Source organism: Lactuca serriola, chromosome 2 (assembly GCF_051521515.1).
Source record: "Lactuca serriola cultivar US96UC23 chromosome 2, Lser_US96UC23_V15, whole genome shotgun sequence".
Classification (NCBI taxonomy): Eukaryota; Viridiplantae; Streptophyta; class Magnoliopsida; order Asterales; family Asteraceae; genus Lactuca; species Lactuca serriola.
This window is the reverse complement of record NC_136409.1, coordinates 15,667,121-15,679,219: the sequence shown is the minus strand read 5'-3', so window position 1 is coordinate 15,679,219 and position 12,099 is coordinate 15,667,121.

Sequence of the window (12,099 nt, the reverse complement as noted above, 5' to 3'; positions counted from 1 at the left end):
CTCTTCCGTATGTGCTCCAAATCAATCTCTCTCTCCCTAGCCCTGGAAATCATGGACTCCAGGGTAGGGCAAGCAGAGAAACTAACATGCTCCCGAATATCAGCCCGTAGCATGTCATGGTATCGGGTCCTCCTCATATCCTCATCCCCTGCATACTGGGGTACCAACAAGGCCCTCTCCCGAAACTTGACGGTGATCTCCGCCACAGTCTCCGTAGTCTGTCTCATATCGAAGAACTCTCTAGCCAGCTGCTGAAGCTCCACAGCTGGCGCAAACTCAGCCCAAAATCGGGTCACGAAATCTGACCATGTCATAGCCTCAATGGTTGGGGCTCCCAACGTATCGCCAATCAACTCCCACCAATCTCTGGCTCTATCCCTCAAACAACCTGCAGCGAAACGGACCTTCGACCCTTTCGAGCAGAAGCTCGTCAGCTGCGCAGATTCGATGTCTTCGATCCATCTCCTAGCAGCAATGGGGTCCTTCACCTCATGAAAATCCGGCGCACCACTCCCACGAAAGTCCTTAAAGGACAGTGTGCGTGTACCCATCTGGCTAGACGCCAGATCACTCCTGAATGCCCGGAGGCAATCCTCCATCAACTCGATAATCCCTTCCTTGATCGACCCGAAAATGATCGGGGTCACCTCAAGGATACCTCTCGTAATCTCAGACACGATACAATCGCGTAACCCGTCATCGACATGCTCGGATCCCGCTCCCGAACCCTATCCTGAACCAGATCCTGATCCCCCTGCTCCATGACGTGTGACTACCATTCTGAAAGTAATAACACAATTGACAGGATCACATATATCCCTGAAAGGTCTCACACACTCACCATGTTTCCAAGTTCCATCTCGGCCCTCCTTAAATCGAGTACGGATCCTCTACTTTCAGTAGTACGGGCCCATACTACCTTACACATCTATCTGTACTTTCCTAAAGGATTTCCTTGACTTCACCAAGTCCCTTTCACTGATACCCTTCCAACTGTTCACATCCTAGGCTTCCCTAGGGCACTCTCCGACCTACTCCCTGCCATCAGCTGCATTAGGAGTCCTAACCGCGTCCCCCTAACTAGCTTGCGGATACTGTTACATATCCATTCACTAGTTAGTCGAAGTTGGCCAGAACCCCCATAGCACAAAACAAGCAGCATTTGTGCGTGGAGTAACCAAAACAGACATAACCTACACTGGCCATCCTACTGCTGACTAAACAGTCCTCGCATATAATTCATACAACAGGCATATAAGACATCCTTCCGAGATCCTTAGCCCTAACTAGCATGCAGTTCTCAGAATCATATATCAGGCACACATGGCATCCTCCTAGGTCCTTAGTCCTATTCTAGCATGTAGTTTTCTGAATCAAAACCATACAATATAACATAACAAGTATGGGTATCTTGGGGAAAACTTACTTGAGCCCGGCCAGTCGCACGCATCACACACTTCGTCTTTCTTAAAACTTCTCATTTTAGATTTTTGAAAACCATTTTCTTTGTAAAAATCTATTAGTCCCTCGGTTTAAGTCCAGACACCCCTGAGGGTGTGTCCGAATCCCTTAAACCAGGGCTCTTATACCAACTTGTAACATCCCAAAATTAAAGCCCAAAAATTTCATTTTAATTATTTATTTCATAAAAGCATTCATTAGAAAATACTGTGCCAACACGTCATTTCATAAAACAATGTATCATGTTCGAAACCCACATCATAAACAAATATCATATCAGAGTACAATCCCAGAAAACTTCGTGCGTAAAATCATATGTGTGTGTAATGTCATGCTACGCCGCCGGCTCTTTCCCCTTAGACGAAGAGGAACCTAAAACCAAAACTGAAACTGTAAGCACAAATCTTAGTGAGTTCCCCCATCATACCACATACCATACAATACCATCGGTATCTTTCAACTGGTAATTATTATCGGTATCTTTCAACTGGTAATCATCATCGGTATCTTTCAACCGGTAATCATCATCGGTATCTTTCAACCGGTAATCATCATCATCGGTATCTTTCAACCGGTAACTGGGGTCTATTCCACCCCCTACTTCTAGCATACAACAACAAGGTATAAGCATACAATCAGGCATATCCGAGTATTGACCTACCCTTCGGTCCTAAGGACCACTGTCAGGGAAAACTATCCCGATCATGCACGTAACATATCATACATATATATCTCTTAACCAAACACATATCCATACCAAGATAATTATCACAAAGACAATCATCTTCTAAAATACTCCTACTTGGTGGGCCGGTATTGTGGCCTTAGACCCACCCCTATTGGAAGGTAAATCACCTCAAAAGGCTGGTTGCAGAAAAGCTGATCTGCAAATGTCTGATAGCTGCTCCGGTGATCCCCTGGCTATATTTCCATAAAACACTTAATCAGACATTGGTACTATATGATGGGTTTGAGCCATAAGAACTTTCCTATGTGGACATGCAAACCCTAACGCTTGGATCTAAGTTTCTCTAATTGAACATGCTTTGTATCCAAGACTTTCAATTATAGATCTAGAGTAAACAAACAATTCATAACATATGAAATCAGATTTAGAAGAATACCTTGAGTTACTTGCTTGAAAACTTCTTTTCCTTGGAGCTTAGAGTCACAATTTTCACTCCTCTAATGGCTTACAAACACCTACTTGCAAGAAGATGATTTGAGAGAGGGAGAGAGGTGAGAGGGTTTTCCTCAAAGATAGATTAGTCGATTTCTCCAACTCTATGGGTCTATTTATACTATGAGCTCCTTGGGTTTCACCTTAAACCCTAATTGGATAACTTAGCCTTAAAGCAATCCAAAGATCCTTCTAGATAAGGCCTTGGATGATTTTTAAGATATCCATATCTCAAAATCGTCCCTTCCCATATTCATAAGGATTCATAGCCCTAAACATAACTATCACACATTTGACAGTTTATACCCCTTTATTCAATTAATCTCTTGAAGTCACCAAATTAATTTATGACTTATATTAATCAAATAACATTATTAATCCTGTAACATATTATTCTTATAATACATTAATAATAATAATAATATCTCTTCTCTCTATATAAATCACCTTGTCAAGTTGCTATGGTGAAGGCAACCCAAAAGGACCATGCACAACCGGGTTATGTACTTACCAAATATAGTTATAGCCTTAGACACTAATCCAACAGTCTCCTACTTGGATAAGTCTAGTAACTATAAATGCAAACACAATCCGATTACCAATCGTAGCTCTCAAAGCCGATGTCAACTCTGATCTTATCAGTATCCTGTCCTTTAGATAAGGGATCGTACAGTCCTCTATTTTGATATCGTGCAGATAATCTCATGAAACAATTTTCATACTCATTGTCTAGCAATTATTTTTCTCGATCTCAGATTTATTTGACATAGAACTTAATTGAACACATCAATTCAGTCTTGATCGGGCCCGGCACATAAGTCAAATCAAATCATCGAGCGGCCGTGATATCGCTTTCACCCTCTTAGCATAAAAGTAACCGATAAACTTCGACTTATATGCATTTACTTATCCACTAATCAACCATACACAACAATGAGTTTTATAACATCAATTTACTGATGCGGTTTCGCATTATCAATGCACAACGTATTAGTAAATAATAAACCATATATCTAGGTTTTAAGACCATATGATATTATCGTCTTGCGATCACTTGTGGTTCATTTCATAAGTTGATTCCAGCAAGCGCGAGTTTATTCCAATGCTCAAAACTTGTTCATAAGCACTCATGAACGTTGTAGCAAACCTTTGCTATGTCTAATACCATTTAGACAATCTACACACCAATTCATGACAATCTTCATTCATACCTACTTCCAACATATGAACGATTGTGGACTGTTTGAATAATTTGATTATTCTTAATAAACTCAATTATTCTGGAAGTCAAAACAAGCAAAGTGAAACAATAGTTAAACAATTAACATAAGACAAAACTTTTAAATAATACTCCTTTATTTAATCATCAAATTTCAATTACATTTATCTATTACAAGTTTCCAAACTATCTAATCTAAACTAATATCATCCTTCAGCCTAATACTCCTAGCATGCTGCAAGTGCTTAACCTTGCTTAGTCCCTTCGTAAGCAGATCTGCTAGGTTATCTTCTGATGATATCATCTTAACCACGAGGTGTCCTTCTTCTACTTGATGTCTAATAAAGTGATATTTTCTGTCGAGATGCCGAGATATACCATGATCCCTTGGTTCCTTGGTCAAGGCAACCGCTCCTTCATTATCACAGAAAATTTCCATAGGTTCCTTTATGGCAGGCACAACTCCAAGGTCACCAATGAAGTTCTTCAACGATATCGCCTCCTTTGACGCTTCGCTTGCTGCAATATACTCTGATTCACACGTTGAATTAGCTACAGTTTCCTGCTTGGAAATTTTCCAAGTTACTGCTCCCCCATTAAGGGTGAAGACCCAGCCCGACTGCGAACAGTAGTTGTCTCTGTTGGTCTGGAAGCTGGTGTCACTATACCCTTGCACCTTTAAGTCATCACTCCCTCCGAGGACTAGAAACCATTCCTTGGTCCTCTGAAGGTACTTAAAGATATTCTTAACTGCAATCCAATGAGCTCTGCTAGGGTTCCCTTGATATCTACTGACCATGCTCAAAGCAAAGGCCACATCAGGGTGAGTACAAGTCATAGCGTACATGATCGAGCCAACTGCAGAAGCGTAAGGTACTCGGCTCATCTCAGCTATCTCGACTTCGATACTTGGACTTTGAGTCTTACTCAACTTGGCATTACTTTGTATCGGTAGTTCTCCCTTCTTCGAGTTTTCCATACTAAAACATTTTAGTACTTTATCTAAGTAAGTATTCTGACTAAGTCCTATTAGTCTCTTACTTCGTTCTCTCAGTATCCTTATTCCCAAAATATAGGAAGCCTCTCCAAGTTCCTTCATAGCAAATCACTTCCCGAGCCAGGACTTAACTTCCTGCAAAGTCGGGATGTCGTTTCCCATGAGCAGTATGTCATCGACATACAAAACGAGGAAGCTAACTATACTCCCACTGGCTTTGACATATACACATGATTCATCTTCGCTTCATACAAATCCAAACTCTTTGACTTTCTCATCAAAGCAAAGATTCTATCTGCGAGATGCTTGCTTAAGTCCACAAATGGAATTTTCAAGCTTGCACACTCTATTGAGATGCTTGGCATCGACAAAACCCTCTGGCTGAGCCATGTAAACATCCTCAGCCAACTTTCCTGTAACATACACATTTTGAAATTGTGTTTTAAGTAAATAATATTATGAAATATTATGTGAATTTAAATGTTGAGTTCTAACAGATAGTTCTTACTAGAAATGAAGTAAAACTATGTTTAGAATCACTCATAAAATATTGGAAGTCTTATGAGATTCCAATTAAAAGCCAAATAGTCAAATATAGCAAAAATATAAAATTTGGAAAAAGTAAAAATTTATTATTGAAAGTTGTAGATAATCTCGTTAGAAACATTTAGGCGAAAACCTCATCGAAATCCGAGTTATAACGAAGAAGTTATGATCAATCGAAGATCCGCGATAAAACCGCCATGGCGCCAAATGACGTAAAAGTGAGTTTTTGATCAACTAATTTTTAGCCTTAGTAATCTAAATGAAATTCGTATTATTCGTTAAATCGAGAAGTTCGATAAAAAGAACGCCAAAATCTGACTTCGTATGAGGAAGTTATGATTTTTCGAAGTTTCAGCTTAGCAGTAGACAGCTAAAAACTCGAATTTTAGATCGAATGATTTTTAGCCGACACAATTGTTGGGTCAAAAATATGGTTTATACGTTGCTTTTCTAGGAAAATATATTATTATGTAATGTTGTATGTGTTTATGGTTTGTGTGTACGGCCGTACACGTGTGTACGGTCGCACACCCTGTGTACGGCCGTACACAGGGTGTGCGGCTGTACACATGTGTATGGCTGGAGGTCCATATAAATAGAGGAGTGCATTTGGGAGTGTACGGTTAGAGATAGAAGGCTAGAAGAGAGAGAAAGTTAGAGAGAAGAAGTGTGTGTGAGAGAATCTATTGTAAGGAGCATCACTCAATTTCATCAATACATCATTAGATTCATCTTCTCCTTCTTCTTCTCATTCTCTTCCATTTTGATCTGACATCATCCAATTGATTGGGATTCCGCACCATCAATTAGATCTGATTGATACACAAGCAATTTTAGGGACTTACAATTGGTATCAGAGCTTGGTTGTATCAATCAATTTTTTCAGATCTGGAGCTTATTTAATCTTATTTTGAAAAGAGAATAGCGTTTTTGGATCGATCTCGCTAAAATAAGGGGGGTTACTTCTTTGAATTTTTCATAAAAATGAGTTTTTGATCGAGTTTTGGAGCAAAAAAGGGTGAAAAACGTTGTTTTTTCGCGAATCTATTGAAGGAGTGCGGCCACTTGAAGGTGTGCGGCTCCGCGTGCGGCCTCGGTATACGGCTCGGTCTCGCATCTGGTTCACGGCTCAGCAGTATCGGTCTCCGCTTCGCGGCTTCGTCCTCGCTTTGCAGCCATCCTCGCACAGAAGCCTTCGCATCTGGTTCAGGTCTCGCATCTGGTTCATGGCTCAGCAGTATCGGTCTCCGCTTCGCGGCTTCGTCCTCGCTTCGCAGCCATCCTCACACAGAAGCCTTCGCATCTAAAAATAGGTAAACGGATTTGAAGCTGCCAGGATTCGAACCCGGGTCTTCCCCCAACACAACCGGCGGCTTACCATCTCGACCAACTTGGTTGATGTTATTCTCCTCCGAAATTTAAATCATAACCAGTTCTTCTCGGATCCAACTTTCGAAATTTCACACTTTTAACCCAAAAATTCAAAATTTTATTTTTTAAAATCCTTTTTCAACCCAAAAATTTTACTTTTTATTTTTCGATTTTATTTTTAACTTTTGACTTTTTGCTTAAAATTTTGACTTTGACTTTTAAAAGTTGACCTTTGACTTTAAACTTTGACTTTCTTGTTTGACTTTTAATTTTTCAGATTTAGCTTTTCGGTTTGACTTTTTAAGTTTGACTTTTTAAATTTGACTTTTAAGGTTGACTTTCCCGGTTTTTAAGTCAAAGGACAATTAAAAAAAAATTATAAATATATATATATATACATATATATATATATAAATAAAAATGAATTCCACATCAATTCCGGGAATACCATCCCGTACTAGATATAAGAACTATAGATAGAAGATAGATATCAAATCAAATCCGTGAATAAACTTATATTAATACGTATTGTGAGTCGGGTAACCATGCTAATACGACATCGAGACCTCCTTGACGTTCGTCAGACGTCGGACGATTTCCATAATTTGTCACCCCAGGCGTGCCCGCCTAACTGTAGCTAGTAGTTTAGGTGTGGGATTGTCAGTCCCGAATAGATCTATTCAAAAATTCCACGTTCTCCCTCCAGGAGACTCTGGTTACACTTCCGGGGAGGATTTACTGATAACCCAAAGGATTTAATAAAGACGAATCTCACAAGCTAGTATCAAATTATTCACGGTGTTCTCAGACGTTATCAAACATACTAATCGTTTTGAAACATAATACAGTATAAATAGTTTAATACAATGAAATTATCTGGCATAATACTCTAAATTAAACAGAGATAAACTTAATCAGACATAGTTTATCTATTAACTTTACATAAATCTGTACTCGTGAAAACAAGAACTGAAGATCCCAAATTATTCCCATAATAATTTGATTGTTTTGATTGTTTCTTTTACTGTAGTTGAAATCCATGTATTTATATTCAATAAAACATCCCTTATGCTCCGCATAATACATAAGGGGTAAAGATATCTAAAAGTTAGCCAGATATTTATAGAAATACTTCATTTTTAGGTTTTGAAAATATTTATGATTTGCTTGTATTCCCCCCCCCCCCCCCCCCCCTAAAAACATTGAAAAACAGGGAAAAAGGTGTAGGGGTATGAACTCACCAATCGCAGAATGTGTCAGTTTGGATGCTAAACATCAGTTCAAGGCTTGAAAACGCGCGAGGTTCCTATGTAATATGAAATGATACATAATTTTATCTAATTAGGCTTTGAACCACTAGTTAGATAAGATTATAGACTCCAAGACGCGAAAACACTTAAAAATAAGTGTTTGGAGTGACCCGGGTGACATCTAGGGACGTATATGACTTGGATATGGAGTTTACTCTTCAAGAGTAAACTCATTAGAGATTTTACGGCCCTAATGACCCACTCCACATGACTTTACGGCCATAAACTCATGGTGGGGTGTTCTATGGTGCTAAATGGTCTTATATCACTTGGGAAAATTGGCTAGGATCAAATCTAAGGTATAGGAATGGATTAAACCCACATATGGACCATCTAATGGAGTTTACGGCCGTAAACTCCCCCACACACCTTCCTTTGATGTTTTGGTGGTCCTAGGTCATTACAAGTGTTTCTAGCTAATTCTACAAGCCATGGAATGAGTTTAAGGCACCATTTGACTAAGTTTTAGGAGCTTACGGCCTAAGAACCTATTCTGGGGGGGGTTATGGCCGTAAGCTCCTATGGGGGTAGTTTTAGCATGCTTAAGGTCCTTAACTTGATTATGCTTGCTTCTAGACTCGTTTCTAAGCCATACAAGGTGTTAAGGGTACTTTAACACCCATTAGAGGATTTTATGGTCTAAGGAGGTGTGTTTACGGTCTAAGAATGTTCTTGGACCATAAACTCAAGTTTGACTCTTTTGTATACGTTTTGGTGCATCTCTTAAAGGATTATAAGGTTCTGTACTCTTATGGAAGCTTTTTGGAGGTGTTTAGGGGAAAACTAACACCTTAAAATGAGTTTACTCCCCATGAATAGGTGTTTACGGTCCGAACTAACACCTTAAAATGAGTTTACTCGGCAAGAAGAAGATCCTTCATGGCCTCCCAACCCATAGCATTAGCTACAGGTAGAGTTAAGGATTTGACTCGGCCGTTCCACCAAGTCAAGGCTTTATCGGTGAAGGTACAAGCGGCGAACTTCACTTTATCAGATTCCGAATAGGCACAAATTTCAAAGATAGATTCGATTTTCTCGAACCATCGGGTTAGGGAAATGACACCTCCAGTGCCATCGAAGGATGTGGGTTTCGCGTTCATAAAATCTTTATCGGAACACTCTTTCCAGTGTCCCTGGCTACCTTCCTGAGTTTGTGACTGGGGACCACCTCCTGAACCACCGGGGTTCATTTGAGACATGGCGGATGCCACTGCGGCAGTATCAGCTGCCTGGAACATCACAGGATCAAATTGGGGAGGAGGTGGTGGCGGAGGAGGATTATTGTTGTTCTTTGAGATGGGTCTCTTCCTTGGAGGCATCTTGATCTAAAAAGATCAGGAAAGAGAGGTTCATAAGTCCTCTGAATTGAATCACGAGATATGGAACAGGAGATATCTCATTAAGACAGATATAGAATTCTATTAAATGATAAAGCAGGAAAGAGTTATCAAAGCAGATAAACTATCGCTAAGGAATGATTGAGGAGCAATGCTGGAATGAGAATTTCTATAACGGATTTGGTTCGTGAAATACTCCCATAGTATTTCATGATTCGCTGTGACGACAGCTCGTTGTTTAGGTATTGGGTAAGTTTTAGGCATGCTGCATACCACAGTCACTCCCAAGCACATGTTGGCCGTGTCTCGAATGAATATAGTTGGCCAGGCTATATTGATCCTAGACACGACTACATAACTGCCCAGGTTTAACCATAGCGTACAACAGCCATTTACTTATGTTCTGTTCTACTTGTAGTTACGGATTTCGACGGTTAGGTATACTTGTATACTTTTAGTTCAGAGCACTTAGGCCCCTTAGTGTTTATAGTCTTATACCATGTAAGGTTTGGCATACTAGTTCACTATAAACAAGGGCTCTGATACCAATCTGTCACACGCCGAAACCGAAGGCGGAAATGTTCCGGGGCGGAGGACATCATGTATATCGCAACCAATGTACATAGTAAGCATAGTAAACACAAAACAATACAATACATAGAGTTATTACATTTGTTTGAAATCAAAGTGTTACAGGTGTCATACATATATATAATATGAACAAAAGTAAAGACGTGTCTTCTACGCACTCTATTTTCGCCAAAAGGATCGTTGGGTACCTGTCTAATATGGACCTGAGAATACAAGAAGTTTGAAAATCAGCATAAAGCTGGTGGGTTCATAAGAGGTTTGTTTTATGAAAATGTACACATTTCCTTTGGTTTTCCGAAAAGTTTGTTATCCAAGAAAATCCCATATTTTCTTATAAGTATAATTGAGTTATCCGTTTAGTTACTCGGTCTAGTTAAGAACAGTTCAGTTATCCTAGGAAAAACCCTTATTTTCCTAAAAGTAAAGTTTAGTTAAAGTTTTGAATTTCCGTTAAATACAACAGTGTATAGCTTATTACGTAGAACTATATAATGAAAACCATTGGGAATTACCATCCAGTACAACAGTAGATATTTTTAATACATTAAAAATATTGATTGTAAACCATGGGAATACCATCCCGTACTAGATAAAAGGTAGTTAGATATACACAAAACTATAGATAGATATAGATTGAAAACCATGGGACTACCATGGTAGATATAGATTGAAAACTATAGATAGATATAGATAGATTAGGGGCAAACTAACACCTTAAAATGAGTTTACTCGGCAAGAAGAAGATCCTTCATATGAAGCTTGTTTTGGATGATTTTGGCTTAATTTCGAGTTTTAGAGAGAGAGTAGAGAGAGAAAGTAGAGAGAGAGAGTGGAAAAGGCTTCAAATGAGGCTCTTTAAACTTTATATATGCTTAAAGTTTGGAACACGGTGGAATTCTACCCGATACTGACGTTAAGCGAGGCTTTTGGTCGTACCCGATTTAATTGTTTTATAACTCGACGGAATAAAACTAAAATTTTTCCAAATAATAATTTGGGCGTTTTCATGAGTTTCTAACGTGTTTGGACAATCATTAAGTCATAATAGCAAACTCAAAATTAATAACTTAATTTAGAAACGAAACGGAAACAATTCAAGACGACAAATTTTTAATGACGGAACGGGTTACGACGACGGAACGAACTTCGGGTTGTCACACACTCCCAGAAGGTGATGATGACTTCTCCGTAAATAGCGATGCTTCAAGATTGGGACTCGGTTGTGTGTTGATGCAACGTGGTAAAGTGATAGCCTATGCCTCAAGACAACTGAAAGATTATGAAAAGAATTATCCCACTCATGATCTCGAACTCACTGCAGTGGTATTTGCCCTAAAACATTGGAGGCATTATCTTTTTGGCACAAAGTGCCAATTATTTACCGACCACAAAAGTTTCAAGTACATATTCAGTCAGAAAAATTTGAATATGAGACAACAACGAGCCATGGAGCTGATCAAAGATTATGATTGTGAAATCCTATTTCATCCTGGAAAAGCTAACGTGGTTGCTGTTGCACTTAGCAGAAAGGTTTATCGCAATAGTATGTGCTATGCTATTACTCATACTACAGTAAAATTCACTATTTTAGATGAATTAGAGAAATGGCAAGAAGAGGCCCTAAAGCCAGAAAATGTGAAGAAAGAAGGGATGATACATTATAAGGATGCTTTACTTGATGATCTGCGAGGATTAAAAGTATTCAAGAATCGGCAGTGGATTCCAAAGACTGGTGGATTGAGATAGAAGATTTTAGATGAAGCCCAGAAATCTAAACTGTCAATCCATCCTGGTACAAGTAAAATGTACTATGATGTAATAGCTGATTATTGGTGGCTTGGATTAAAGAAAGACATTGGAAGATACGTACAGGAATGCTTAGTATGCTTACAAGTCAAAGCAGAGCACCAAAAGCCTTATGGAACCCCAGAAAGTCTTAGTGTTCCTATATGGAAATGGGAAGAATTGTCCATGGATTTCATTACCAAATTGCCAAAGACTGCTAGACAACATGATAGCATTTGGGTAATCGTCAACCGCCTGACTAAAAGCGCTCATTTTCTTGCCATGCGTAAAACGGCTCCAAT